The following is a 26,953-nucleotide window of genomic DNA, read 5'->3' as shown; positions in this document are numbered from 1 at the left end:
TCTCTGCCCAGGGCCCAGGCCAGCTCTCAGAGCCTCGTCCCTTTCCGGCAGAGGAAACTCACCCGGGACGCGGCTATGGGCACCCGAGGGGACCCGGGAACAGATTATTGCTTCATCCCAAACCGATTCTGGTACAAACGCGATGGGCTTTTTTCAACTTTCCCCACTGACAGTGGGGGGCTGTCCCCTGGCCTCCACGGCAGTTAGCCTGAGCCTCAAAACAGATTAAGCGAGGCAGGGAGGCCACATGGTGACCATCCCGTTAGGTCCCCTCTGCTCCCTTTCCGCGTGTGAGTCACACAGTGGCTTTTCGGAGGCTTTTCAGAGGTGAGGCCTCCTCCGGAGCCAACACTCAACCTCCCGGAGGTGGCACTGGGGCGGCGCAAGGGGCCAGCGGGCGCGTTATCCTGGATCCTTCTATTTGCTGAGACCCTCGCCGGGTACGGCCCAAGTCGGGGGGACACATGAGTTGTGGGGAACCCTGACCCCGTCTCAGGTAAGCTTCTGATTTACAGTTCATTGTGCTTTCCAACAAATAATTTTTATATAATAATCCCACCAGTAAGCACCGAACCTTCTTCTTGGGAATGCAATTAAGGGAAAAATTAGCAATAAATTGTTTTCAGTACTTAACCCAGCTCCAAATTTATGGTTGCTGGAATTTATCGTTTCAGAGGCCTGAAAAACGGCAATTAATTTTATCCCATTTCCTGTCATTCACCCTCAAAACCGAAATGTAAATAAAGAACCGTGCTCGGGCTTGGCTTTTCCTGCTGGTCACAAACCTCCGAACGAAGCGCCCCTCCCGCCCCGGCCAGTGGCCGCTGACGGCGGCTCCTGAACCTCAGAAGCAGGGAAAACACGCCTCATCTCCTCTTCTGCCGGTGCTGCCGCCGCTGCCGCCGAGCAACACGCGGGCCGCCAGCCCGGTGCAGGGATGTGCATCACGGAGGAGCGTCAACGAGCACCCGGCAAGTTGGATTCCGGCGCCAATGCTGGATGTATCCGTCTGCCCTATAAATAAGCACTGATCACCTCCATTTTATTGAACTCATTTTCCAGGCAAGCAAAGACCACAAGATTCTCCTGCACATTTTCTCTTTACACCCTCTAGTACTGCTGCTAGTGTCAAGTCCGACAGATTTATAGCCCATTCATTCATGGGAACAAAAACCCTGCCACGGCTGGTCATGGGACACGCAATAGCAGTTAGTTCAAGAGATAACAACTGCCATAGCTCACCTCTCCATTCAGCACTACAGAGCCAGCTCTACTTGGGAGGTAATAAATGCTTCTTGTTGTGTGCTTTGAGTCATAATCCAGAAATAACTGTGGTGGGCCTCGCCCCAGGCCCCGCCTCCAGGGGAATAGCTCCCCTCCCCGGGCCCCCACCCCCCCACCGGCTCCAGGCCTCCACTCCAGCCCCCTCTCTGCCTGACACGGGGACAGCATGGGGGGCTGCAGGCGGCCCTGGTGGAACCCAAGCCGAGGCCTTACATCTCAGGCGATTATGCAAAGTCGAAAAGCCCGACCTCCTTCTGCGTGGTGCATGGCCAGGCGGGCACAGGCATCCATCCCAGCCTGGCAGGTGACCCTCAGCTGGCCCCAGCTCGGTCGCACGTGCCTTCTCAGCATCCTCTCTCTCGAGCAGTAAATGAGGCCTGACTCAGGACCCACACTCTCTTAGCAAGCCAAACTTGCTCCTGACCGAACCCGAGAGCCAGAGGGAGAATCAAAGGAGGGATGGCCCTTACCTTGCACGCGGGTCAGAAACCACCAGAGAAAGCCAGGGCGTGAGCCCTGATCCCAAGAGAGAAGGGGGCTGCTCCTGACTGGCTCACTCCAGAGCCTGGGGACACCCCCGGCGCCAAGGGGGCACGCAACCCAGCACATGTGGGAGAAACCGGTGGATTTTTTTTTTTTTTTTAAGTGAACAACCCGGAAAAGTATAGCCAGGATCCGTTCCAAACCCATCCTGGGACAGATTAGGAATCTGAATCTCAGAGCAGGGACAGGTTTGGACAAAGAAGCCACACGGCAGGTAAGCACTCTGCTTCATTTCAAAGTCAGCCTCAGCCCCTCACAAGACTGTGTTCGCTCATCTGTAATGGGCGTTTTAACTACACCTAACTCAGAGTATTGTTGTTCGAGCTGAATGAGATCTATAAATATATTAAATGCTACACATAAAAAATACATAAATATATGTCTTATCTAAATATCGTGTAATATATAAATACATTTGTATATACAAGCAAATGTATTTGTATAATAAATAGTCAATAGACATGTAGGAAAGTAAATAAATATATAGAGTAAATGTATAATAAGCATATAGTAAAAAAAATAGACACATAAGATAGAGTAAATAAATATACGTCGTCAAAGCTTAGCACAGTGCTAAGCAAGAGCCTGTGTTGTAAAATTAATTCGGTTAGTTGGAGAGACAAAAGATCCACACGAGACAATTTTTGAAAGCTCAGGAGAAGCCAGAAGATTACTGAGGATGAGACGATGCTTCAAGGGAAATGCCTGCAGTGTTTTAAACCCTCCACTAGGACACAGACACACCTGCCCACCTGCCTCCACCCCGGCGACGCTCTGCGGCCTGCGCTCTTTCCAGGTGTGTCGTCGGCGCTGTCACTGTTAATTAAACACCAAAAAAAAAAAAAAAAAAAAAAAAAAGCTGATGACATGGGACCCTAATACCATCCATCTGGGCTCTTGGGGTCTCTGGACCTTGGGGTCCAGCTGGGAAATGAGGCTCGGAAGATAGACCTAAGGTCCAGGGCAAGCTAGTTGAGATGGGAGTCGAGAGCCTCCGGGCTGTCGAAGGTTCCAGAGAGACAAACACCAAGGTTAATCTCCGAGGGAAAACACAAAACCCAAGGGGGGCAGGGGAGAGAGGTTGCGACACGCATGGAGAATGACACTGGGCATCAGTTGCTGTAAGTACATTCGTTGCTAATCAATCAGCTTTTATTGTGACGCCCCTAGCTCAGCTCATAACGCAGGGAAGCAGCTTCAGCAGCAGTGGAAACGTTTCCAGTTTAATAATCCCTGCTAATTGAAAGCAGCTCGGAACCGAGCGGGGTGGGGTGGGGGGTTGGGGGACAGCGGCACAGTTTATGGCCACGGAGCTGTTCCTACGGGGAGCAGAACACCCTTTGATGCTGGAGGGGGAGGGCTGCGGCCCCTAATTCCTCCCGCCGTCTGCTTGGGCGGGGGAGCCCTTCCCTTCCCATGTTTCCCTCGTAGAACGGTAGAGCTGTAGGACTGCCCTGAAACCTGTTTTTATCTGTGCAAAATTAACCACCCCCTGCTGCAAAAACTGGATTCTTTTCTTCCTCAACGGAGAATTCCATTCCTTTTTTATAATTGTTCTTTCCTTTCAAATCACCTAATATGACAAATGCTGGGCGACGTGATAGTTCATCTGCTAAAGAGTGTCTTTATGAGTTGAGGCTTCAGTGCTTTAATGGAGAAATTGCCTGATTTAAGTAAATCATGTCACCTTCACCCTTGCAATCATATTTGTTGCAGGCGTCTGCTGACCTAACCTGCGGAGCAAAAACAAAAACACATTTACATTTCCGGGCTGAGATACTCGGTTCAAATGCTGTACAAATGGGTCATAATGAAAAGTAATTTTAGCGCATGGCAGAGGTATGACTTAAGCACACTTTTGACAGTTTTTACACATACATAATTATTCAGCATTGTGATTTAAACAGGTAAAAGGCAGATTTCAGCGCAAAAGCCCCTGATTCCTCAGCCCTGGTCTTCTTGGCTTCCCAAGCAGAGCTACAAATGGAGTCATAGATACAGCAGAGGGACGTCCTCTGTACGATGTGCCAAGAATCAGCTGGGCTTGTCCTTCCCCCCTTGGGTACACACAAACCCCTCCGAGCAGGTGCCCAGATCTTGGTTCGGCCTCCCGCTCCCTGCGACGCCAAATTGCGTCTATCATGTGGTAGGGAATCAATACGACTTTGTCAAGGGACTGAGTAAAGATGGCCAAAACTGGGGGTGAAAAAAAAAAGATCTTTAAAAAAAAAATCAACAAACACAGATGTATAAGGAAGGCTTTCTCCAAATGAAGGCAATTAACAATTAAACATCACAGGAAGTGGACACTCAGGGTCAGTGAGCTCGCAGACCTTGATCCTCACACCTGGCTCTGCTCGGCATTTATTCCCTCCTATGATGGGGAGGATGGGGAGAAGGGCCTTCCTCATTCTCCATCCGCTCCTTCTCGGCTGCATGAAGGGTTCTGAGTATTAAAAACATAATCAGGGGCACCCGGGTGGCTCAGCGGTTGAGCATCTGCCCTCGGCTCAGGGCGTGACCCCGGGGTCCTGGGATCAAGTCCTGCATCAGAGTCCTCGTGGGGAGCCTGCTTCTCCCTCTGCCTGTGTCTCTGCCTCTCTCTCTCTGTGTTGCTCATGAATAAATAAATAAAATCTTAAAAAGAAAAAAAAAACATAATCACAGTCTTTGCTTTCCTCTGACACCAGCTGAGCTGCTTAACTGAGCTGCTTGCAGCAGCCAGGAACGTAGCAGAGGCTAGAGTCTCCACCAGGCAGCAAAGTTTAGTTCCTTTATTAACAAAATTTAAAAGATTTTTTAAAACTTAAAACATCTTAATTGGAAAGAATTTAAGTATTTCCTGAATAAACTATTCCCTTACATTTAGCTCGATTTTGCCATAAACCTAAAAAGTCCATCTAGAAGATGCCATAAAATTATGAGGCATTACAAGTGTTATACTACCCTAAACAATGGGACTTTAAATGGTAGTCAGTGCCTTTAAAATAGTATACATTGTTCTCAAAATTCCATCTACCGCCACCATTACCCAAGATAATTTGGGGGAGGTGGGGGTGCATCTACGTTTCTTTTCATTTAAAAACATTTGGAATACGTATATTTTATTCTCCAAGTCTCTGCTTAGAGAACTAGATTTCTCTTTTGGCAACACGGGTTTATTCCTCTGGAAAATGGTGCTGGCACCGTATCATGTGCTGGCAGCTAGAGCTCTAGTTAAAATCAGGGTAAGAGGTGGGCTGGCTGGGCCAAGAGTCAGGGAAGCCCTAGAATTGGACACATTCTGGCATTCAAGGCAGAGTCAGTGAAACAGATGGGCAACGCCCAGCCCCAGTCCCCAGCCCCCAACAGACCTGTAGAGTCCCTCCAACTCATTCAGGCTGCTCCAGAAAGTAGTTCTCCGATCCTGGTGGCAGGGTTAAGAAGAGGTGCACCCATTTGCATAATGATAACCCACCCGTGTCCACACACACACAGGTTCTGGGATTCTAGTGGCCATGGGGCCCCTCCCAGACCAGCCACCCGAAGAACAGACCACGTGTTGATGTGGGCACATCATGAGACACACGCCCATTTCATCTTCAGAGCTGTTAAGAGTTGCCCAGAATTCACCCTGAAAAGGCAACATGGAAGAGGAGATCTCAGGGCTGGGGTAGGGAAAAATTTTGTGACGCCAGCAAGTTACAAAAGGGACACACTGAGAAGCACCTACCCCCCGCCACCGCCCGCCCGAGTCAGCTTGGAGGAGCTCCCAGTGGCCAAATCCAAGGACAATTTAAGGGAGAAAATAAATAATAGCACTAGTGGTGCTCAGGAATTACTGAGAGATAAAAAATAATAATAATAATAATAATAAATAATAGCAATACACTGTAACCCTTGGAATAAAACATATCCATACATTCGTGCCGATATCCATAAATGAATAAAGAAAAAAGACCAGCCCTCCCTTACTACAATTAAATTTCAAGTACAGAAGGAGTGACGGAACTAGGAAGTCACCATTAGCAAACACTGAGGCAATAACGTTTTTAAAAACATACTTTAATTCATCCCAAGCAGGGACCACCGTTATGAACTTTATTACAAGTGTTTATCTACTCTTCTCTAAAAGCATGACCAAAGAGCTCTCACTTCCAACCCGTGACATAACTCTCAATGTATCCTGCAAGTATCACTTTCGTAAACGTCTTTAATACGGGTGCTTTTATTTTTTGTTGTTATTTATTTTTTTATTGAATAAACTTGACACACCACGCTGTGCAAATTTAAGGTCTACAGTATATTACTTTGATACATTTATATATTGCAAGGATTGAGCGCGATCCTATGGTGGGCGCACGCGGTCTCTGTGGTTTATCTGCTACTCAATACAAGTGTGTACCCTCAAACACTATCAGTCTCGACCCCCAACACCCCGTGCCCTGGTAGCCACTATTTTACTCTTGTTCTGACAGGTCCTATTTTTTTTTTCAGATTCCTCATATAAATGGTATCCTACAGCAGTCGTCTTTGCCTGATTTGTCTCGCTTAGTATAATGAACCCAAGGTCCATGCAGGTTGTCACAAATGGTGGAATAGCCCCCTTTCTCATGGCTGAATAATACTCCATTGCATACATATACCACATGCTTTTTATCCATTCAACCACTGATGCGCATTCGGGTTTTTTCCGTATTTTGCATATTGTAAATAATGCCACAATTAACGTCGGAATGCACGTAGCTCACGGAAATCCTGCTTTCGTTTCCCTTGTGTATATACCCAGAGGGAGAATTGCTGGATCATATGATAGCTCTATTTTGAATTTCTGAGGAGCCTCCGTATTGTTTTCCACAGCGGTTGGCCCAATTTATATCCCCCCACACACACACACAATGTATCTGGTTTTCCTTTTCACTGCATCCTCACCAGCACTGTCGTTTCTTGTCTTCTTGATTCCAGACTTTCTGACAAGTGTGAGGTGGGGTCTCACTGCGGTTCTGCTTTGCGTCCCCCTGATGATGAGTGATGTTGAGCATCTTCTCATGTGCCTGTTGGCCGTTCTGATGTCCTCTTTGAAAAACCGTCTATTCAGTTCTGCACGCTTTTTAACCTCACCCCTTCTCTGATACACAGTTGGCAAAAATATTCTCCCGTTCTGTTGGTTGTCTTCATTTTGTTCGTTGCTCCTTTTGCTGGACAGAAACATTTGAGTTTTGTGTGATCCCATTTGCTGATATTTGTTTTTGTTGTTTGCGCTTTGGACATCAGATCCAAAACATTGCCAAGACCAGTATCAGTGAGCTTCCCTACTTTTTTTTTTCTAGGAGTTTTCTGGTATCATATCTTAGATTTAAGCCTTTGATCCATTCATAGTTAGTTTCCATAAGTGGTCTAAGGTAGGTGTCCAATTTCATTGTTCTGTGTTTCTCCAATTTACCCAACACCATTTGTTGAAGAGACCGTCCTTTCCCCATTGGATGTTCTTGGCTCCCTTCTCAAATATTAGTTGACTGGATATTTCAGGGCTTAATTCTGGGCTCTCCATTCTGTTCCACCAGTCTACGTATCTATTGTTGCACCAGTACCATAATGTTTTTATTACTACAGCTTTGTAAATATAGGGGGTTTTTTTTAGAGATTTTATTTATTTATTCATGAGAGACCGAGAGAGAGAGGCAGAGGGAGAAGCAAGCTCCATGTAGGGAGCCCCACACGGGACTCGAACCCAGGACCCAGGATCATGCCCTGAGCTGAAGGCAGACACTCAACCGTTGAGCCACCCAGGCGTCCCTGTAGTATAGTTTTAAATAAGGAAGCCTGATACCTCCAGCTTTTTTCTCTGGATTGCTTTGACTCTTGAGGGTCTTTTATAGTTCCACACAAATCAGGATTATTTCTGCTACTTCTGTGAAGAATATCTCGGGTATTTTGGTCCATAATAATAATTATTGCAGGCAAGAATTGGCAATGGATGCTAAAATTAGTAGGCAAGCAGAAATGTGATAGGAAACATGATATCGGCATAGCTTCAAAGTGCCTCCCCATGAGAATTAGAAACCCGGTGGACAGCCCTTAACCAAGTTTTCAAACTTACTATCACTTGTAATACAACAGAGGCATCATTTACCACCTGATATGATACACTAAGATACTAAAATACATTTTTTTCCTTTACAAAAATCTGTTACTTGTAAGATGTAATGGGGCAAATGATTATATGAGCAACCACGTAAGTTACAAGTTGCAAAAAAAAAATTGGTGTCATAATTTTATATAATACAATTAATAATACTTTATTAATATGACCTTTTGATTGATCATAAGATCTTGCCAGCTCTCTTTTCTGCAAAAGTCTGCAACATCATTTATTAGGTCATCAAAAATTACACCTTTAAAAAAAAATTACACCTTGAGCCACTTCATCCTCAGTTGACACAATTGAAAGCGATGTCGATCAACCTTGCCTGCTGCAAGACTGCAAATAATATTTGATCATTTTTAATTTGAGGATGATCTTTCTGCTGATAAAACTGTTAGTGGAGCTCTGAAGAGTATTTTACAGGCTGTGTCTGCACTGGGATCCATTTCTGATAAATTATTTTGAAATACAAATTTTAGTACATCCAGAGCTGATGATTCTCATGGAACAATTTTTCTAAAAAGATTTAACTCTTCACACGAGTCAGTTTTGTGTAAGTCTGAATTTAATTTTCATTGTAAATTTATACAATGGCGTCTTAATATTTCCTATGACATTTCCTGTAACTTGTGGAGGTCATACAAGAACCTGAAAGTAGCTTCATCATTCATACGTAAGTCAAAATCCCCGTTGATGCGTTCTATCACTCTATCTTCAATTACGAGGAAAAATTAATTTTAAATTTGCCCCCCTCGTTAATACTTGGTTCTTCTGAAGCTTCTATGAAAGCAGTGTTCTTATCCATCAAATACATTGTCAAATGGGACAATCTTTCAATCCGAGCCTGTGGATATTTGCTTTGCCACGTGGTAACGGTTTATAAAAAGAGAGGTTTTTAAGTCTTTGAAGATCCTAATAACTCCCATAATGCTTTATTGTAATGCCACAATATCCACGTGTATGTTTTTCTTTTGTAGTATTTTACTGACAAGAGTTAACTGTCTGAGCATTTACAGTTCCCATCCTGGCTCTCAGGTCAAAGAGTTAATGTTTGTGCAGACACCACAGGGACCAGCTCCAGGGATGGACAGGTAAGCTGGCCCCGCGTACTACAGGTGCCAGCGCTGTTCCCAGGAGGAGCCCCTCCTGCAGCTGCTGCTGTCACCACTCACAATCTGTGTCCAGATCCTGGTCCTCACTGCTACTGACACATCTCCTCTGCTCGTGTGCGTATGTTCCATCATCCCATCAGACTTCGCTTACAAAACACAGTTCAAAGATTACACTCTTCAGAATTTCAACATTTTTCAAAAATTGCAAAACAGTTAAGACTCCTCTCGCAGACAGTCGCATGCCCAGCCTCCACACGCCTGTGAGGGCAGCCCTGTAGAGAGATTTATACTGTCTCCAGTTGTTTTTTTTTTTTTTTTTCATAGCCTATCGTCATACTAAATGTGTTATTCCACAGCTTTAATTTCACTCCCCAGTAGGTCTTGGAGCTGTGTCCACATTGGCGCATAGAGAGCTGCCTGAGTGTTTCCAGCTGCTACACAGGGTCCTGTAGAAGGACACATCAGTGTTTGTTTACCCATCGCCTTGTTGACGAACATTTAGGCTGTTTCAGTGTTTCCACGCTGTAGGACAAGCGATTCTGCAATCGACATCCTTGTGTCCTTGTGTTAGTGCTTCTTCTGACACCAAGAAGTGGACGTGCTAGGGTTGTGTTGGTTTTATTTTGTTTTTAACCTAAAATGCCTACCTTCTTCTTTATTTTGTTTTTAACTTAAAATGCCTACCTTCTTCTTAATTTTTTAATGCAAATTCAATTATCCAACAGATAGTACCTCATTAGTCTCAGATGCAGCGTCCAACAATTGTCTACCATTTATAGGCCTGTCACTACGCATCAGGCAGTGTGCTGAGTGTTGGATGTGCACATCTCATTTAATGCTCTTACCAGAACTATGGAGAAGGCAGTGTCTCGTCCCCATTTTACAAATCTGAGACCTAGACCCAAAGAGGCCAGGTAAGCTCAGGACCTGCAGCGGGTGAGGAAAAAAGCCAGAATTCTCCCACCAGGCAGCTCCAACTCCAGCACATGCTTTCCTCACGACTGCGCCCATCTGACTTCATGTGTCTTTATGGACCAGTTTGCATTTATGAATTGAGAACCCACTATGTACCCTTCACTATCTAGGAAAAATCTTGGTGATGCAGATCCACTGAAATCGAGATGTTCATCCCACATATGGGAGAGGGGCCCAACCTCAGAAATTTGACCAGACCCCATTGCTAACAAGCAGCAGAGCTGGGGCCTACACCAGAGCCCCTTCTGTTTTCCTAAGGATGCATATATGCATCTGGGCGTGGTCACCAAAGCAGGTCTTAGGCTCAGAAAGCAAATCTGCTCAGTCAGGTGCTGGGACGAGAGGAGCAGAGTCCCTGGAGTCTGGCCTAGAGTCCTTCATCTCCATCACACACACACCCTTGCCCCCTGATACGTCGTCTCACAGCAAAGACCTCCAGTTCCAAGGAAGCCCTCACCTGTGCGGGAGGCCAGAGGTGCAATTTCATCTTCGCCACCTCACACCACTCAAGTCAAGATTAGGCTGGATGTGGCCCCAGAAAGGGCCATGGTGTATTGAGAACTCTGTTTGGACAGGTCGGCTTTCTATGTTCATGCTCTCACCTCAGTACCCCTCAACCCCAAAGTTTGTCGAATTTGAACTTTAGACACAAATAGGAGCACAGGGAACAAAAGAACACCTTTGAGTCTAATCGGTGTGACCCTGATCAACTCGGGACAGGTAATCCGGGCATGACAAACTGGTGGCCAGGCAGGAGCAGTAGAGGCATCTAACTCTTTGTGTAGAGCTACAGTCGATCCCAGGCGATTCTCTGCCCATATTTAAGCTTAGTTTCTCTCCCATATTTTCCAACACACAGGTCCTGGTTGGCCAAGGCCATTGACTGCCTCTCAATCTCTACCATCATGGCGGCTACAGAACGAAGACCCCATTTCCTATTAACCAGGGTGAAACACAGAGGTGAAATCGCCTGCCTGGGCGCCCTGGCTGTGGCTCACTGAAGCGTATCTGGCAAAGGAAAACCACAGTAAATCTAAACTTTTCCCGCCTGCTTTCCGCTGTGCCTGATAGATTTAAACAGGAACCGTGACATCCTCTCCAGAACCCCCTGCCAGATTACCCTCTGACCTCCACTGGATGGGACAGAAAACAGAAAGAAATCATGAGACATATGGAAATATTTAGTCATTCCAGATGCAGACATACATCTGAGCAATTAGAGCAAACGTCACATTATATGGCGAGTTAGTGCAAGAAACAGGAGAAAAATGTAGTCTTTAGGTGTTCTTCCAAGAGAACACTTCAACTATGAAACTATGGGAGGCAGTCTTAAAAGGAAAAAAATCTGAAAAAACTGCTTTTGTGGGGTGAAAAAAAATATGATGGATAGATTTTTTTTTTTAGGTGGAGAATTAGAAGACCAGCTCAAGAGACATTACCAGGGCTCAAGATGGGTCAGTAAATGAAAAATGAGAAGGAAATAAGAAAAAGAGGTTAGGATAAAAAAAAAAAAAAGTAGTTTGAAAAGAAAGGAAGAAAGGGGAATGGGAAGCAATAATTAAAAAGGAAACCTCTTCCCTAGACCCCATGAATATGGAGGCGTTCAAGGAAGAGGATCACCAGGCTCCTTACCCAGAAGGGACTACATGGGATATGCTTTTATTTCACACGAAAATGGAAACGAGTTAAATTTCTCTATTGAAAGACTTAGTTTGGGTCACGAACAAAACCCAGCTTTGTGCAATTGCAAAGGAGCACACTTACAATAAAATGTCCCAGAAAGTTTAAAAAATGCATTCATGCATTTATTCATTCAACAAATAAATATTGAGTTCTTTCTACATGCCAAAGAAGGCGACAGGCAAAGACCTACCATGCAGACATAAAAATAAATCAGGGATGATAATATTAATATTTAACAAAGGAAGGATTGAAGCAAAATGGTCAATGTGAACATTTTTTTCTCCATCTTTGCCAGATATATAAACAAAAAAATAGAGAGGATTTGCACAATCTTACTAATAAGCTTACATATGTGTGTATATAGGGAACATGCAAAATCATATACCCAAAGATTCAATATGGCATTTGAACAAAATGGGTTTGAAGAATTTTATTAATAAACTTGAATACACATACACATCTTTCAAACCTTCTACCCAAAAGTCTAAAAGGCTTTCCACTAACCACAGGTGGCTATTTAAATTCAAGTTTCTAACTAATTAAAAAGAAAACAAAGAATCAGTTCTTCAGTCTTAATTTCCACACATCATGTGTCTAGTGGATACCATCGTGCAGCTGTAGTGCATTTCTATCTCTACAAAAATTCTACTGGATGCTGCTGTACAGAATGCAGTTTTTAAAATGCTACATAACATTTATGAAATGTCCCTATAATATGCACAAAAGAAAGATAAACTTTTTAAAAATTTAATTGAGATTAATAATTAAAAATCAAGATCTTAGCACTGAGACATGTTCATTGTTACTGGGGTGTCATTGCTTCTAGGTCCTCTCAGCAGACAGAGCTGGGAAATGTGTGTGTGTGCATATGCACACACCTGCACATGCACACACAAATACACGCATGCACTGACACACAGAAACACACATGCAAAAAAAAAAGAAACACACATACAAATATGCACACACACATATTACTTATGCATCAATATTTGTTTCTATATCTATAGATGATAAATATATAAAGAGATGACAGATATAGGTAGATGATAGATGATAGGAGAAATAACTGATAGATGATAGATAAATGATAGATGATGATGACAGATGATTGATAGATAGATAGATGACATAGATGATATAAAAACCATGGATTCATCTGCTACCATCTACTCTAATCCAGCACAGCACAGTACACTTCTCTCTTCCATTCCATACATCCTCCACAGTGAGAAACTCCCATTAATGCTCAACATAGCTATTCACGTGCTCAGGCCCAGACCTTAGAGAAGTCCGCTTCAAGATTCTAATTCATGACCACTACAAAAAGGAAACCAACCTGAAGCACCACCACCTAGGGGCCAGTATTTGTTTGTTGTCTGTTTGCTTAGTTTAGGTAGGGCTCCTTAGAAAAATAGCAATCTAGAACCAGGGCAGAGAAAGGACAAGATGAACCTGATGTCTTCCAATATAAGAGAGTCAAAAAAGGGCTAGAAGAGTCCTGGGAACAGGACCCAGAGGGGAGGGACTCCTGATTGCCAAATCTGGGACAGTTTGAATATCAAAATATTTTTTATATGATGACAATAACGGGTTGTAAGCCACTGAATGAATTGAGCCCATGAATCCATTCTGATATAAATACATACATACGTACATTTTTTTCTAAATTAAGAAGGTGAGAAGAAACCTTATTTCTAACCATAGAATGCCAGTTGCTAATACAGAATGAATGATGGGGTCAGGAAACCAGGGGAGCATACCGTGAGTAGTCATGAAGGCTGACGGGTGGAAGCCAGAAAAGCATGGTATGAAGTCAATATCCTCCTGATAAAAACTCAATAAATTTGGAACAAAAGCATCTGATCTTAAAACAATACAAAATATCTACCTCAAACTACCACCAATACCACCTGTGACATCTGGCATCATTTTGGCCTAAGGAAGCAATGAGACAAGGGTGCTTATGATCACCATTAGCAATGCTCTCTCTGTTCTAGGCAATTCAGTTAGGCAAAGACAAAACGTGAAATTTATGACTATTGGAGACATATGGGCAAATTTTTTAGTACTTCTCAACGTGTTTGTTGACCTTGAGAACCCAAGAGAATGAACTGAAAATAAACATTAGAACGACTGAGGGGGTCAATCTCATGGCCAGTTGTAAATAGATCCATATTTTAAAATATTCTTTCCTATTTATCCACATGACCAGGGAAAACTAACCATAGTTAATAATACCAAATAGTATCATCCACCATCACAACTGAAAATCTGAACACATCAGAATAAACCAAACAGTAAGTGTGAAGGACGTCTATTAGCAAAATGAAAAGGTCTGGGTAAATGGAGAGATATATGGTGTTCTGGTAGTATTTATTATAAAGATAGCACTTTTCCAATTGATTTGTAACCATAACGCAATTTCACTCAAAATCCTCATGAAAGTTGAATGCCCATAAAGGTTCTGAAAAGATGGGATTTATAAGTGATTTATCCTATTAGATATTAAAACAGATTATAGAAGGATTATATTAAAACTGTATGGAATTGGCCCAGAAAATGAAAGACGTGAAAAGACACAAACGAGAAATTTATCTGAAAATAAAACAAATAAAATGATCAATGACTACGTAACAAAGATGTTTACCCCATTAGTTACCAAAGAAAAGTAACACGTTGGGGCTTTAAAATGGACAAAAATGGGGAAAAGCTCTAAAATAGGGACAAAGAAGTAGGAACTGTATACTCCCCCCACATTTTGAATATGAGGGCAAGTTTCTCCAAATCTGTAAGGCAAGCAATCTGGAAACGTAAGAAAAAACTTTAAATTTCAGTGCAAACTTTGACTCTGGAATTTTACATTTAAAACCAGAAGCAATTGCCCGCATGACCTCATGGAATCCTATGCAATCATTTAAAAATCACATCCTTGGGGCACCTGGGTGGCTCAGTGGTTGAGCATCTGCCTTCAGCTCAGGCTGTGATCCCGGGGTCCTGGGATCGAGTCCCGCATCGGGCTCCCCATAGGGAGCCTACTTCTCTCTCTGCCTGTGTCTGTGTGTCTTTCATGAATAAATAGATGAAATCTTTTTTAAAAAATAAATAAAATCGCATCCTTGAAGAATTTACTCTGAAGTAGAAAAATGCTCACAATCTAGTAAGAGAGAAAAGCAGGCTGGATTGACCCTGCAGAGCAGGATGCAGTACCTACAGGGAGCAGGCATCTGGAGAGCGCGGCTGGTTGACCAGACAGACACGGAGGCTCAGGAGGCCGTGCCTGTCTGTTCGCCAGCAGCCCCGTGGTGTCTGTCCTGTGTGCATCTCTCCCCCTCCTCAGCTTTCTCTGTCCCATCACTTTGGTTGGCTTCTGGGTGGCAGGACTGCAACTCATTCATTCGTTCACGTAGCGCGTGAGTCAGCTGTGGAACTAAAGGAAAACCACCCAAATGAGAATACCAAGAGCTTGCTACCTACGGGGGGGGAGCCAGCCCCCACCTCGTGTTTGGCAGAGACTCAAAGGCAAGCAGAGGAGTGGGAAAGCTTTGCCGTGGGAAAAGGCAAGACTCCGGGTTCAGCCTGTTGGCCTGGGGGCAGCTGCAGGTGAGCTAACCACAAGCAGGGCATCCTGCGTGATGGGTTAGGGGTACCAGTCGGTCCTAAATTGGAAGCGGGGGCAAAACCTAGGCACAGCGTCAGTAATTAATCAAATCCCAACCACCTAAGGCCAAATGTTGTCAGGGTTATTGTTTGGCCTCCTGGACTGGTTGCTACAGGTAATGCATCCGTTTTCTGGACTGGATGCTACAGACTGTGGGTCAGAGTTCAAGTTCTATACGTGGCCTGGCTACTGGCGTACATTCAGCCTCTCATAAGCAGCGAGAAAAATATCAGGAAATACACTGCACGCCCTTAGGGAGATTATGGTTGTCAGCAAGGACACCCCAGTATTTTGTAAATTCCTAATCACTTGTTCGTGTTCCATGGCAGGGATGTGTCTAACTGGCACTCTAAGAGCACATGGTCCTTGAGATAAAGGCCACAACCCATCGCCATGACCTGCAAGACCCCCTCGGTCCTTGGCTCCTGCTGGCGCCTCCAGCTTCGTTTCTCACCACCCTCCCCTCACTCACCTGCTCTCCAAACACACCAGCCATCCTGCCGATGGAAAACCAGCAGCCCCAGATGCAAGCAGAAAGGGATCGCTTCATGGGGAGAGTATTTTTTTCACCATGTGCCAGCAATTCTAAAATGACGCCTGGGATCAATAAAACACTCCTTCCTCCCAAAACTTTTTTGTTGGTCTAGGTTCTAAACACCTACTTCCATTACTTTGAGCCTTAATGATAAATATGCACGCCCCAAAGTAACACATACCTACCATTTTAACATTTTAGTGCGCACCGAGTTCCACGCGGACGTTAATTCCACCGATTCCCAGTTATCTAGAGGTCCCTGAGACTCATGGACTCAACTATAAGCAAATGTGTTTTAAGAGTAAATTTGCAGCAGTCCGGAGCTGTGCAAGTTCACTCTGAGCACAGACTCGGTCTGCAAGCCCCGTGGAAACACACACACCCTTGCATTTAAGCAGTAGATTCGAAATAAACAGTGAAAGCCCCGTGATTGTGGCGACAAAGAAAAAGAACCTACATGACTCGAGTTCTGTCTTCCCCAGTGATCGTTTGGAAGTTCATACGTATTTCAGATTTAAAACAGAGTCTGAACCACGTGGTGTGACCTTTTGGTTTTATAAGAGCAAATTTCAGTTCATGCATGATTTATGGAATTTGAGTAGTGTCTTTAAGACCGAAATTCATTATTTTCCGTTGTTGATTATTTGTCTGAAAACTGAAAGAGAACCGAGAAAATAACCTCTTACAGCCGTGGTACGATTTAGTAGTTTTATCCTCGTGTGAATTTATAAATGAGGTTAATCAGTCACAAAAATATCTGCCAACAGCCGAAACCTGCGTTGGACAACGTACAGAGAAACATCAAGCATTCACGCCGTTCCTTGAGATCTATGCCCAGAGATTGTGGAGAAGGCCATTAACTCTGCGGCAAACAAATGCAAGGAAATGGACAATTAAATAGAAAAAGAATCAAATTTTAAAGAAGAATGCCAGGAAAAATGACCAAAGGCACTGCTATAAAATTGCCAGAAGAAATCGAAAGAGCAACGCATGAGAGTCTCGATCCTTCTACACCAAGAACCGGACTCTTGGTCTAAAGCGATAGATCCAGTCCTGACCTGTCCACTAGCATTCAATCATCTTTCTGATTTCCTTAAAAGAAGAAAACTTTTGTAAGTTTTTACTGAATAAGAGGGAAATTGGTGATGAATTTTCCGGTAATGTTATTTTAGTGATTTTCAACCGGAGGAGACATCTGAAATGGAATTTCTAGGGGCGCCTGGGTGGCTCAGTCCATTAAGCGTCTGCCTTTGGCTCAGGTCACGATCCCGGGGTCCTGGAACCGAGCCCCGCATCGGGCTCCCTGCGCTGCGGGGAACCTGCTTCTCCCTCTGCCTGCTGCTCCCCCTCCTCGTGCTCCCTCTTTCTGTCAAATAAGTGAATAAAATCTTAAAAAAAAAAAAAGAAATGGAATTTTTAAAAATCTGTGCCAAAATGATCCTCCCGTTTAAGACTTTTCCAGAACTATTTGTGACTCTACTGCTTATGTGAAACTAAAATTCCTAAGGAGGTGTTCTGCTCCGGCCATCTACGGGCCAAGACGGACGGACAAATCCAGCCGTGGTGACTACCAAATGTGAGCACGGGAAGACGCTGGCAAAGCCGCGGGCACATTTGCAGGGGTCAAGGCTCGAAACGAGGAGCTAAAATGCTATTATTTATTACGTCAGCAGACCAACACGTAGCAATAAGTTTTTCCACATTACTGTAATTTAATAGTATTCATTTATTACATATTTTTCCTGTTTGCCCTGTAATATTTTTTCTGGCATGATCCTACGCACAAAGTTCAATTAAAGATGTTTCGTTGGCTTCGCGTCTATTCTGGTCATTACTATCATTTGCTTCTGGAAGAGAGGGCCGAGGGCGGCGGAAGCCGTCCCGTGCATGTGCCTGATGCACCGGGCTCGTCCCCGTCCCGGGCTCCTCCGGCTCCAGCAAGGCTTCGGGGCCTCTGAACCTCCCCTTCCCCCACCTTCCAGATCACTGGGTCCTGGGTGCACCCCAGCGCTAATGTCACCCTGCCTGGCCACCTGGATGGCGGACGTGCTCCCGCCCTGCAGACCCCACCGTCTTGCACGACCCTGGGACGGTCTTCCCAACCCAGAGCCCGCTGCCAAGGGCCACTCGGGTGCTGGGGCTTTAGGTTCAAGAAAAGCAGCCACTGTTTGAAGCAAGACAGTGGCAGGACCGCCTGTGGCTTCTGGAAATATCACCGTGGCAGCGGAGAGGGCAAAGGTGGGGAGCAGCACAGATGGGGGCGATAGAATGGCTGGGGCTGCCCTCTTGGTATCTTTTGGAAAAGCCCAGGGACTGAGGTGCCACACGAACCCAGCACCTCTACATAACTTCTGTCCTGCCCCCCAACACCTGGGATCTGCCCTGCACCCCTGAGAAAGGGGGTGGCCTGGTCACCAGGAAAGGAGAGAGAGGGGGCACATGGGGAGAGCGGGCTGTGGGCAGGGCCAGGCCCGAAGGTTGGGGCGGGGCTGGGGGCCGGGGAGGGTGAAGATCGGCTTTGGGAGGCGTCCTAGCCGAGATGCTGGGGTGGGGGGCACGGGGCCTAGTGAGCGATCCCACTGGGCCCAGTGCGTGCCAGTCACCACCCTCCCCCCGGGGTGAGAAGCCACGGGGAGTTCTCTGGGGGCCCCGCAAATACAGAATTTCCAAGGCTGAAAGATAAAGGGCCACTTGTTCTTCTTTATTAAAATCCAGTTTGGGGGGGAGGGGTGCACCTGGGCGGCACAAGGGTTGAGCATCTGCCTTTGGCCCAGGACATGACCCTGGGGTCCTGGGATCAAGTCCTGCGTCGTGCTCGCCGCAGGGAGCCTGCTTCTCCCTCTGCCTGGGTCTCTGCCTTCTCTCTCTCTCTGTGTGTCTCTCGTGAATAAACAAATAAAATCCTTAAAAGACAAATCCAGTTTGGCAAGAGAGCTGTGGCCAAGCCAGCCCGCTCTGACCCAGCAGATCTCGTGCCCGGCTCCCACATCCCGGGCTGCATAGACGTGGCTCAGGGGCTGGGCAGATGCTCCGCGGAGCCCCCCCACCCCGCCCCGCACACTGGTGGCCAGCACTCGCCTGGTCCCCAACTCCGCCGCTGATGGAGGAAGCCCCCTGGGACAGGGAGCAAGGGGCACGCTTTGAATCTTTACACGCCACGAGGAAGAAAATCAATTTCAATGCCCAAAGGAGGGAATTACTGCAGCAGAAGGTCACCAGCCACGACAAGTCGCTGGATTGTTTTGGAGACTTGGACAGAGGAAAAATGCCTCTCCGAGTGAGGTAAGAATGCTCGAGCTCTGAAGCAAACCCCTCTCCCCAAGCATCATGCGAGAGAGGCCCGGCGGGGGCAAGACCACACAAAGGAAGAGGCTCCTTTGTGCAGACGCTGACGGTGGCACGATTCGAAATTTCTGCCTCCCACCGCGTCACACAAGTCATCGACTGCGCTGCAGAGTTCTGACTCACGGGCAGTCTTGGAGGGACCAGCTGACATTTGAGCTTTATTGCAACAGTAGTGGCCAAACCAGCGGCAAGGGCCACTCCGCGTGGATGTGAGCGACGGGCTTCAGGCCAGCCTCCGGGCCCCAGAGCTCTGGGGTCCCCTGAGCACGGACGCATGGACGCCTTCTAGATCCACTCCAGCCAAGCTGGGAACAAAGAACCCGCGGATGCCCCAGTGCCCTGTCCTTCCTGGCGCAACATAGCACGGTCAGAGCAGAGGCCAAGCATGGGGTCCTTGGAGCTGGACACTTAAGGTCTCATCTCTGGGAGTAGAAAGTGCAAGGGATCCGAAGCCAACGCTCCTGTCCAGGCAATGTGGAGACGGGTGTGTGGTCCGTATCCTGCAATTAAGAGGAAAAGAGACTTTTGCAGGTTCTTCAAGGCTGCCACCCCCAGATGATTTGCGATCAGTCCCAAACTCTTGGGAGATGAGGGGCTCCACCTCGTTTCCCGACATTCAAAGTTAGAGCAGGGGCCACTATGGTCCTGCTGAGACTGGGGCCGGGAAAAGCAATGAAGTTTCTGGAATGAAGACATCTTGAGAAAGTGGGGGTCTAGGCAGGTGACTCGGCCCACCCAAGGACACTGTGGGTTTTTTTGGTTTTGTTTTGTTTTTTAAGATTTTACTTATTTATTCATGAGAGACACAGAGAGAGAGGCAGAGACACAGGCAGGGGGAGGAGCAGGCTCCATGCAGGGAGCCGGACGTGGGACTCGATCCCGGGATCCCAAGATCACGCCCTGGGCCAAAGGCAGACGCCCAACTGCTGAGCCACCCAGGGGTCCCCCAAGGACACGGTGTTTGTGGGAGTGGCTTTTGTCCCCGACAACACCTTTCACCAGGGCTTCTGAGAGATGACCCCTGGGGACCTCCGTCCCTCAGGATGGAAGAGCTGGCTGGTGACCACAGCGGCCGCGAGGGAGCACTGCGGAGGGAGCACAAGCAGTCCTGTACAGCAGCTGCCTGGAAGCCACACCCCAATGCCGTCCATAGTCAGAGGAGAATTAAAATAAATTAAAAACTGGTGGAATGACACCAGGAGCACAATCCATGAAAGAAGATAATGATACATTGGACGTCACCAAAATTAAAAACTCCTGCTCTGCAAAAGGCACCGTTAAGAGCATAAGAACAGAAGCCACAGACAGGAGAAAACACCTGCAGGTCACGTAGCCAACAAAGGACCCAAATCCGAATTCTATTCCAAACTCTCAATAATAGGAAAACAAACAACCTAACAAGAACACAGGCCAAACTTTTAGCAGGCGTTTCACCAAGGACGATGGACAAATGACAAATAAGCACTGGAAAAGATACTCGGCATCATTAGCCATCAGGAAAATGCAAATCAAAACCACAATGAGATACCGCTACGCATCTATTAGAATTAGCTAAAATGACAAAAAAAAAAAAAAAAAGAAAGAAAGAAAGAGAAAAAAGGAGGAGAAAGACAATACTAAGAATATTAAGAGCTGGTGAGGATTCAGAACAACTGGAATTCTCGCACACTGTTGGTTCAAAATGCTACGGCCACCTTGGGAAACAGTTAGGCAGTTTCTTATAAAATATAATCCTAAAGAAATGGAAATTTACGTGCCCGTAAAAACCTGAATCCAAATGTTTATAGTGAATTTATTGCACCATCTCCAAAAGAACTGGAAACAACCCAAATGTCCTTCAACCAGTGAACGGATAAACAAAGCATAGAACATCCGTACGATGGAGAACGACTCGGCATTAAAAGGGCACAAGGTGCCGGGACACACGAGAACATGGGTGGATCCGAGACGGGCCGGGCCAAGTGAAAGACGTCGACAGGAAAGGCTACGTGCTGTACGAGCCACCTACCTGACCTTGTTGGAAAGAGGTGGCCGGGGCGTGAGGGTGTCCAAGGGGAGGCCAGACGCCGCGCGCGCTGGTGGGGACTTGGCAAGGGTCTGCGTGGCACGGCCCCCAGAATCCTGTGGTGACCCGGGGAGGAGCCAGATGGGATGTGAGTCAGTGTCCAACATCTGGCCCGCGTGGATCAAGTGGTAGAAGAAGGTGGGGAGAGGCTTTCCCACCACACACCGTACGTAGCCCATCATAGGACAAGTACCAAGGAGCGCTCCTCTTGACGGCGTGAGCAGACAGGGTGCCCACCATCTGCCAGGTAGGGTTTCAGGTGTTGAGGATGCAATGACTCATTCAACCTGCCCATGACCCCACGACACTCCCATTACCCCCGTTTGGCAAGTGAGAAAATCGAGGCACAGAGCGACGAAGCAGTGTGCACAGGGCCTCGCACGGGGTAAGCAGCAGAGCTGGGGGAGCTGGGGTTCAGGTCCAGGCTCCAGGCGGTCGGCCCTGAGCCCGGCCCCTTCGCTCTACACCGAGCTCTGTGTGATCCGCTGGTCATGACCGTGGAGGGGGCTGAGCTGTGGTTTTCTGAGCGTCCTTGGGTCCCCTCACATGTCACCTGCCCGTCGCACCCAGACCTTCAGCTTTTTTGAGTTCCGGCTTTACGCCCACATGGCACGGCCTGGCACGGTCACGCAGACACACACGCACGTGCGCGCTCCAAGGCGGACACAGCCCCTCCCAGGAAGCCAAGGGAATCAACGGAGCACAACACCATGGAGGAACCAGCAGACCCTGGTTCTTCAAAAATAATGAGTCTTTTCCAAAAGAGGCCCGCGCTTACGAGCAGCGGTGAGAGCCAAATGACGTCTGGGCCATCCAGCCAATAAATTAATTTCATGTGGGAAAAAACCGGGTTGGCCCCGGGTTACTACGGAGCCTGCCGACATAAAGAGCTCATTACAGAACAGACTTCCCTGGCACGGATCTCCTCGGCTGAAGCTGTTTTGGATTCGAGCTTCTCCCAGGGTCCCCTGTGCCTAACAAAGATCCCACATCAAATGCAGAGAAGATGGCCTGTCTAGACATCCTGCCGCGGAGAAGAAACACTCGGCCTGCTCCTCGGGCGCACAGAAGGGAGGCCTGTTGAGTGCTTCCCGACCCCAGGTGCCGGCAGCCGGCAAAGCCAGGGAGGGTTCCACTTTCAGACAAAGAAGGGCCCCTGCTGTCGTGATCCAGAAATAGTATTCGGGCTTTTCGTGGGAATGGGCGATGAGCTTCTAGAAGATTCTGAGGCCTCCTAGCGGAAACTAAAGAGGGAGGTTTCCGAGGTAGAGCCAGCAATCCCCCGGGAAGCGATGGCACATCCGTGACTCATTGATGAAATGCAGACTGCTCCAAACCAAACTCGGCAGTGATTCAGCCGGGGCTGAGCTGAAGCGTCCCTTTGGCGTGGCCTGAAGACAAGACCTCAGTAAGTGCGTGGGTAGCGTAAACAAGGAAGGGGGAGGGGGCGCGGAGATTGAGTTAATCGCACTGATAACAATAATATTCATGCAGGCCTGCTAGGAGCTGGGTGCACAGTGGCAGATAGAGCCGGTGAGGGTCCCACGTGGCTTGCGGTGCGAAAACCGGGCGTGGCCCACAGGGACACGCGGGACTGTCTCCAGACCGCAGCTGCTCCATCCCACGCCCCCACCTGCTCCTCTCCCGGCCTCACCAGGCAACAGCCACCGGGTTCGGCCGCCCTGCAACACAGCCCTGCCCCTCCCTTGCTCCGGAAGGCCCTTCGCCTAGCCTTTTTTTCTTTTTTTTAATATATATATTTTTTCTATTGGAGTTCAATTTGCCAACATGTAGCATCTCCTTGCCTTTATTCGGCTCTGGTCACACTTCGGTTCTCAGCTCAAGCCTCCCCTCCTCCTCGGGGGCCCACACACAGTGGACGCTCTCCCAGTTACTTCCTTCATGCAGCACCTTAAAGACCCTCTGCAAAAAAAACTCACCCATCAAGTAAACCTCTAAAAACCTGGTGAGCACAGAGCACCTGGCACACGGTGGGCGTCGGAAGATTTTTTTTTTTTTTTTTTTTTTTTAGAATCACGAAAGCAATGCTAAGTTTCCCAGATATTGTACGAGGTAGGGAGGCCTAACCTAAATGGGCAGGTGCGAAAGACTCCTCTGAAGTGGGGGCATGTAAGCCCCGACCCAAAGGATGGTGGGGTTCGTTGGGTGCATGTGAGCAAAATCTCCAGGCCAGGGGACAAAACCTTGTTCCGGAGGGGCATCCAAGGGAGGCACCGTGGCTCGTCCAGCGAGCTGGAGAGGAAGGCAGGGACGTGTTGACGGGGCCTAATCCTATGCTCGAGGCAGCAGGAAGGCTCTGGAGGTTCAAAGCAGATGTGAGCCAGAGTCTAATTCAGAGTTTGTAAAGAAGTGTCAGGAGGAGAACACCTGCGTGAGCTCGGGGTGGCGATGCCTCTTTAGATACAGCAGCCAAGGCATGATTCGCAGAGGAAATCATTGATAAGGTGGACTTCGTTACGATTACAAACTTCTGCTCCGGGAAAGACACTGTCCAGAGAGTGGGAAGACAAGCCATCGGCTGCAAGTCAGTATTTGCAAAAGACACATCTGATAAAGCCCTGGTTTCCAAAAATATGCAAAGACATAGAGCGTAAGGAAACAGCCAGCCTGATTCTAAGACGGCTCGGAGGCCGTAGGAAGATCTACGCGAGGGCAAATAAGCTTGTGGAATGTGCTCCACATCACGGGTCACCAGGCAAATACAGATTAAAACTAGCTGCACCTGCACGCCCCTAGCGGGGCCAAAATCCAGGACACCTGACAACACCGAACGCTGAGGTGGAGCATCGGAAACTCTCTCACTCGCTGCTGCTTAACCAAACGTCACAGCCATTTTGCAGTAAGATTGGGCTTGTTTCTTGCAAAACTAAAAAATACTCTTGCCGCAGAAGCCAGCAATCATGCTCCTCGGATATTTACCCAAAGGAGCGGAAAACACGTGCACAAGGGGTGGGCCTGGGTGGCTCAGTCAAGCGGCCAGCTCTCTCCAGCTCAGGTCATGATCTCAGGGTCCTGGGATCGAGCCCCACGTCAGGCTCCGCGCTCATCAGGGAGTCTGCGTCCGGATTCTTTGCCCCTCCTCCCAGCTCACTGGCACTCTCTCTAAAATTAATCTTAAAAAAAAAAAAAAAGTCCACAAAGAAACCTTGGATGCAAGCAGGATGTCCTACAATAGGTGAGTGGACAAGTTCACTGTTGATAAATAAACCGTATGAATGGTCCACGTGTCACCACCGTAACTGGCGTTCACTGCTAAAGCACAAAGATCCACCAAGCCGTGATACCGGAGCAAGCTTAAATTCATGTCACTCGGGGGGGGGGGGGATAAATTTTTTTTAAAGCCAATCTGTAAAGGCTACCTATACTGTGTGATTTCAACTCTATGGCATTTGGGGAAAGATGAAACTATGAAGACAGTAAGGGGGTCAGTGGTTGGCAGGGCTGGGGGGCAGGAGGCAGAAAGGGATGAACAGGAAGAGAGCAAAGAGGGTTGTTTTTGTTTTTTTTTTAAATATGCAGGATTCCACTTCCTTTTCTTAATTTTTTTTAAGATTTTATTTATTTATTCATGAGAAACAAAGAGAGGCAGAGACACAGGCAGAGGGAGAAGCAGGCTCCATGCAGGGAGCCCAATGTGGGACTCGATCCTGGGACCCCAGGATTACGACATGGGCCGAAGGCAGATGCTCAACCGCTGAGCCACCCAGGCGCCCCAGAGAGGGATTTTTAGGACAGTGTCAATACTCCGTGTGACACTATAGTGATGGGTACATGTCATTATACATGCATAAAGCCCGAAATACATACAACACTGAGGGTGAATCATCCTAAGGTAAGCTACAGACTCTGGGTGGTTGTGGGGTGTCAAGGCAGGCTCTTCGTTGGCCATTCTGGTGAGTGATACTGAGACTGAAGGCTACACATGTGTAGGGGAAGAAAGGATATGGGAAGTCTCCAAATCTTCCTGTTAATCTTATTGTAAACCTAATACTGCTCAAAAGAAAAAAGAAAAAAAAAAAAAAACAGAGTCTGGGAAAAAGAGACCATATGGCTATCTGGGTGGAGAACAGACTATAAGGGGACAAGAGAAGAGGCAACGAGACAAATTAGACACGATAGCATTATCCAGGTAAGAAATAAAGGGGTGGGGGTGGGGGGTAGTGAGATGCACAGTGAAGATGCAGAGAAGTGGATGGATTAGGACACATCGTAAGGGAGACTGGGAAAGGGTGAGTCTGAGGCGCTGTGCGGGTTGAGGATAACAGCCGGCGATGGCTTCAGTGACATGATTTGCAAGTCCTATGTCTGACCAGGGCTGGCATCCAGAATATATGAGGAGCCCTTACGACTCAGCTCCAAAAGACAAACAACCCGGTTTTAAGATACGCAGAGGACTTGCCCAGACATGTCTCCAACGGAGGATCTACAAAAGGCCGGCAGGTCCACCAAAAGGTGCTCAACGTAATCAGTCGTCAGCGAACTGCAAATCCAAACCATACTGAGGTCCCACTGGGTACCCGCTAGGACATCATAAAATTTTTTTTTAATAAAAAAATTTTTTAATTAATGAAAAAAATAAATGACAAGGGTTGGAGAGGACATGTGTACCCTCCCTGGGCCTGGTGGGGACATAAACTGGCTCGGCCACGGTAAAAAGTTACAGGTACAATCATGACTCGGCAATTTCATTGCTGGGTATGTAGGCAAAGCCGTTGAAAACAGGTACTTGGGGCGCCCGGGGGGCTCAGTGGGTGAGCGTCTGCCTTCGGCCCAGGGCATGACCCCGGGGTCCCAGGATCAAGTCCCACATCAGGCTCCCTGTGAGGAGCCTGCTTCTCCCTCTGCCTGTGTCTCTGCCTCTCTCTGTGTCTCTCATGAATAAATAAAGTCTTTAAATAAAAAAAAGAAGAAAAAGAAAACAGGTCCTCAGATAAATACATGCACGCATCATACATGCACGGTCAGAGCAGCACTAGTCACAATAGTCAGAAAGTGAAAAACCGAAATGTCCGCCAGTCACGGATGAATGGGTAGACAAGTTGGGATATTCACACCCCGCGGAATATTATTTGGCTATAAAAAAAAATGAAGCATTGATACGATGATGTGGTGGACAAAGCCTGAAACCCTGCGCTCGGTGGAAGAAGCCGGACACAAAAGTTCACGTGTCGTGATTCCATTTATAGGAAACATCCAGAACACGTGAATCCATCGAGACAGAGTCAGATTGGTAGTTGCTCGGGGCTGGGAGCAGGAACGAGTAGGTATGGGGTTTTATTTTGGGGTGCGGAACTGTTTGGGCGGCTACACAGCACCGTAAATGCAGTGTCACCCAACCAGGTGTGGGAACTGAGCCACGGGGCGGGCGCGGGTGTCGCTTTCTGAGGTGGGGAAAACTGGAGGGAAAGGTTTAGGAGGAAAGGTGGAGAGTTTCAGTATCGGGGTGGGGGCATCCAGGGGCTCCGTGGGCTGAGAGCCGCCGTCGGCTCAGGCCGTGATCCCAGGGTCCTGGGGTCTAGCCCTGTGTTGGGGGGGGGGTCCCTGCTCAGAGGGGAGTCTGCTCCTCCCTCTCCCTCTGCCCCTCCCCCTGCTCATGCTCTCTCTC

General features: G+C 47.3%; 2 long non-coding RNA genes across 6 annotated transcripts in view; one reads left to right on the top strand and one right to left on the bottom strand.

Moving 5' to 3' along the window:
• The window catches only part of LOC144288699 (uncharacterized), a 316,284-nt gene that overhangs the window by 131,398 nt on the left and 157,933 nt on the right, over positions 1-26,953 (bottom strand). The window contains exon 5 of one of the 3 annotated variants that reach the window (XR_013356679.1): positions 18,543-19,762. The exons of the other annotated variants lie outside the window; for them this stretch is intronic. This is a non-coding gene — a long non-coding RNA (uncharacterized LOC144288699). Of the gene's footprint in view, positions 1-18,542; positions 19,763-26,953 lie in introns of those variants that run through there. 3 annotated transcript variants of the gene reach the window in all.
• On the top strand, positions 1,378-11,811 carry LOC144288670 (uncharacterized). Of its 3 annotated transcripts, none has more exons than XR_013356625.1 (3): positions 1,378-2,041; positions 2,484-2,623; positions 10,898-11,811. It is a non-coding gene; the product is annotated as an uncharacterized LOC144288670 (long non-coding RNA). The 3 variants fall into 3 exon arrangements; XR_013356631.1 differs by having other exon boundaries at positions 2,479-2,623; XR_013356626.1 differs by having other exon boundaries at positions 2,439-2,623.

The sequence above is a fragment of the Canis aureus genome, chromosome 1 (genome assembly GCF_053574225.1).
Source record: "Canis aureus isolate CA01 chromosome 1, VMU_Caureus_v.1.0, whole genome shotgun sequence".
NCBI classification, from domain to species: Eukaryota; Metazoa; Chordata; class Mammalia; order Carnivora; family Canidae; genus Canis; species Canis aureus.
This window is presented reverse-complemented; position numbering and strand designations above follow the sequence as displayed.